Here is a 4,067-nt window from a genome sequence, read left to right as displayed (position 1 = left end):
GACGCTGACATCCCTGCTTTCTTCTGTACATATCTGATGCATCTGAGGTTCTTATGTTTTCTACCATTAAGTGAGATCAAAGCTTACACTTTTTTTTGTCAGTCGTGGGGCTTGAACTCTGGGCCTGGGCACTGTCCTTCAGCTCAAGGCGAGCACTCTACCATTTGAGCCACAGAACCACTTCCTGTTTTCTGGTGGTTCATTGGAGGTAAGAGTCTCACGGACTTTCCTGCCTGGGCTGGCTTTGAACTGGGATCCTCAGATTTCAGCCTCCTGAGTAGCTAGGATTACAGGCGTGAGCTGCTGGCGTCCAGCAGAACAAAGCTTACACTTTTATAACTGAGAAGTAGGACCTGGGAAGCAACACGTAGCTGATGACTAGAGAGCCCCTCCCCTCTCCCCACAGGGGCCTCTGTCTCTCCTAGAAACAGGTCCCATGCCAGGTGTCAATAAAGATCAAAACAGACACAGAATTTACATATCACTTGATTGATCCATCCTAACTGTTTTATCAAGAAAAAGGAAAGGGGCCACACACTGGGGGCTCATACCTTTACTCAGCTAAGATCTGAGGATCGCTGTTCAAAGCCAGCTCAGGAAGGAAAGTCCATGAGACTCTTTTTCCCAATTAACCACCAAAAAGCTAGAAGTGGAGCTATGACTTGAGTGGTAGAGTACTAGCCTTGACCTAAAAGGCTCAGGGACAGTACCCAGGCCCTGAGTTCAAGCCCCATGACTAGCAGAAAATAAAAAAGAAAAGGCCAAGGGTCAAAGGGAGATTGTGAATGTAAATTTCCAAGGAATTATGGGATGGCAGCTTCAGGATTTTAACAATGGAAAAGCACTCATACCTGACTCATGAACCTGTAACTCCTCTGCATATCACCTTTATTTATTGCCAGTCCTGGGCTTGAACTCTGTCTGGGCACAGTCCCTGAGCTTCTTTGGCTCAAGGCTAGCACTCTACCACTTGACCCACAGTGCCACTTCCAGCCTTTTCTGTTTATGTCCTACTAAGGAATGGAACCCAAGGCTTCATGCATGCTAGGCAAGCACTCTACCACTAAGCCACCTTCCCAGCCCTTATACATCACCTTTATACAACAATAAAAAAAAATTAGAAATGGGGCTGGGAAGGTGGCTCAGTGGTAGAGCGCTTGCCTTGCATGCAAGAGGCCCTGGGTTCGATTCCTCAGCATCACATAAGCAAAAAGAAAAAAGCCGGAAGTGGCACTGTGGCTCAAGTGGTAGAGCGCTAGCCTTGAGCTGAAGAGCTGAGGGACAGCGCCCAGGCCCAGAGTTCAGGCCCCACGACCGGACCCAAAAAAAAATAAAAATAGAAAGAAAAGTAGGGTATGCTGCTATTATGAGCAGAAAGTTGAGCTCTCAAAAATAACGATAGATTCTTGACATCTTAATAGCTGGTACTGAAGTCTTGATACCTACCCACCTGCAAGCTCTCCCATTGTGCCATAAATTAGTTGACCCAAATGAAGTGGAGTTTTTAGGAAGTGTAAGCATTCTTTTCAAGGAGGGCAGGGTGCTCTCTCTTCTGCGTACAGATTGTCTCGGAGGGAGAACGCTCCATTCTTCTGTTTGTGACACTCAAATGACAGTCGCAGCACCTGGGGAATGTGCCAGGCTGGAGACCGAGTCCTTCCTGGTGCCTGTGAGCAGCCTTGAGTCCCTGCCGTCCAGGGCGGTTTCAGCAACATGGCCAGGTACCGGTGGCTCACACCTGTAGTCCGGAGGCTGAGATCTGAGGATCGCAGTTCAAAGCCAGCCAGGGCAGGAAAGGCCATGAGACTCTTATCTCCCACGAACTACTCAGAAAAAGTCAGAAGTGATGCTGTGGCTTAAGTGGTAGAATGACTGCTGGCCTTGAGAAAAAGCAGCTCAGGGACTGCTCCCAGGCCCTGAGTTCAAGCCCTAGTACCATGTGCATATACATGCATGCATGCATGTGTGCGTATACACACACACACACACACACACACACACACTAGCCAGGGACATAGTCATTGCACAAACCTCAGGTCCCTCTGATCCCCAAGAAAACTTTTGTACCCAGTAGGTCACGATGTACAATGATGTATGTGGCTATAGAGGAAGCGGAAGGAAGGAAGGAAGAAAGGAAGGAAGGCAGGCAGGCAGGCAGGCAGGCAGGGAGGGAAGAAAGAAAGAAAGAAAGAAAAAGAAAGAAAGGAAGGAAGGCAGGTTAGATGTGAAGCAGCTTGTCTGTGTCCATTCTTAGGGCTGTCCTTCCTGAACCCTCACACCTTCCTCATTCCATATGGACACAGAACTCTCCTAAACCTGCCCACCAGCCAGGGACTGGCACACACATTTCATTTAGTCCCATCCCTAACCAACATCGTGTCTTATTGGCCATAGTGAGGCAGGGCATGGTAGCACATGCCTGTATCCTACACGTGGAAGGTTAAGACAGGAGGAGCTACGTAGTGGGACCTTAAGTCAAAGCAACAACCACAGCACCAACAATAATAATACTACTTTTTTCTTCTTCTAGCTCTTTCTTATTCCTTATCTCTGGCTTTCCTTTCATGCTGATCTTGTCGTGGACGCGAGGGGTCAGCCGTTTTCCCATAATGGAAGCTGGCACTGGAGATCAGCCCTGTCCCTGGGTGACATCCCATAAACTCCACTGCACAGTGCTTATTTGAAGCCTCCTTCTTATCATTCAGGTCTAAGTATTCTCAATTTCCTTTATGATTTCTTTTTTGACCTGTGAATTATTCAGCAGCACATTTCCCGGCTTGCAGGACAGGGTGCGCTTTCTATGTTTTTGTTATCGATTCCCAACTTAATTGCACACGGTGGAAGAAAGTGGCGGATGGGAGAAATCCTTGCAACTTGGTTGAGACGTGCGGCCCGGCTCCACACAGTCGATGCTCATATATTTTTCATATCTGCTTGGCAGTGTGTGCTCTGCACTTGCTCTCCATTGTTCTTTCGGTGGCCACAAACAAGTTTGTTATTTCGTTCAAATCTTTCCTGTTTTCACTGATTTTCCTTTTGTGCCAATTCTGGGGCTTGAACTCAGGGCCTGGGCACTGTCCCTGAGTATTTGTGCTCAAGGCTAGAGCTCTACCACTTGAGCCACAGCTCTGCTTCAGGCTTTTTGGCCTTTCATTGGAGATAAGAGTCTCGAGGACTTTCCTGCTTTGAACTGCAATCCTCAGATCTCCGCCTCTTCAGTAGCTAGGATTGCAAGGCGTGAGCCATTGGCGCCTGGCTCCAGGTTATCTTTTTTTAAACATCCAAGCTGTTGTGCGAGTTCCCTGTTTGTCCCCGGCTGTGGTCAGTGCTGACCGGTTGCAAGGGAGACACAGAGCCGTGGGCTCCACACAGGCCATGGCAGGGCTCTGTGCCGCCTGCCTGCAGCCAGCCTCTTTCCTTCTCCAGCCACGGGTGGCGCCTTGGCTTCGGTCCAGCAAGCGCTTCCTCCTCTGCTTCCAGCTCCTGGAGTCAGCTCCCTCCTTGAAGGTGGAGTGATGAGAAGCCAGCGGCGGCGGGAGAGGTGCCCAGATGGAAGCTCTCCTCGCTCAGGGAGCATTGGATCCTCCTCTCATGTGTGTGTGTGTGGTGTTTGCTTTAATTCCAAGAGATCGAAGTAGCTAACCTTTCCTCCATCACAATCAAAAGGAAATTGTTCTTTTACTTAGAATGAAAACCTTTAGCAAAACCACATTAAAGAACAAGGAGCGAGCAAGAAACTGCTGTGAGGAAAGCATGAAGGGAATGGTAACTGTCAGCTGGCCTCCGCAGCCCAGGCTCAGCTTCCCGTCAGAGGTGGGGAGCCACAACGAGGACACCGTCAGAGGTTAGTCTAGTCCCAGGAGAGAGAAGACCCAAGGCCAGAGAATGTGGACAAGGGGATGTGTGAAATGTTCTAGAGACACAGAAAAGTGAGGTATTTTGCCCAAGTGTGTGCAAATTATTAGAGAATGGTTAGGAACTTGAGCCCAAGCAATCTTTCTAAACCGAAGTCATTGCCCTGATGAGTAGCCAGCTCTGAGATGGAACCAGTACACTGGCGGCCTTTC

General features: G+C 49.0%; 1 non-coding gene across 1 annotated transcript; it reads left to right on the top strand.

The window, feature by feature from the left end:
• Positions 1–1,135: 1,135 nt before the first annotated feature.
• Positions 1,136–1,205, top strand: Trnaa-ugc. The gene has a single exon. It is a non-coding gene; the product is annotated as a tRNA-Ala (tRNA).
• The last annotated feature ends 2,862 nt before the right edge of the window (positions 1,206–4,067 follow it).

Source organism: Dipodomys spectabilis, unplaced genomic scaffold (assembly GCF_019054845.1).
Source record: "Dipodomys spectabilis isolate Male_0828 unplaced genomic scaffold, ASM1905484v1 ptg000034l, whole genome shotgun sequence".
NCBI classification, from domain to species: domain Eukaryota; kingdom Metazoa; phylum Chordata; class Mammalia; order Rodentia; family Heteromyidae; genus Dipodomys; species Dipodomys spectabilis.
This window is presented reverse-complemented; position numbering and strand designations above follow the sequence as displayed.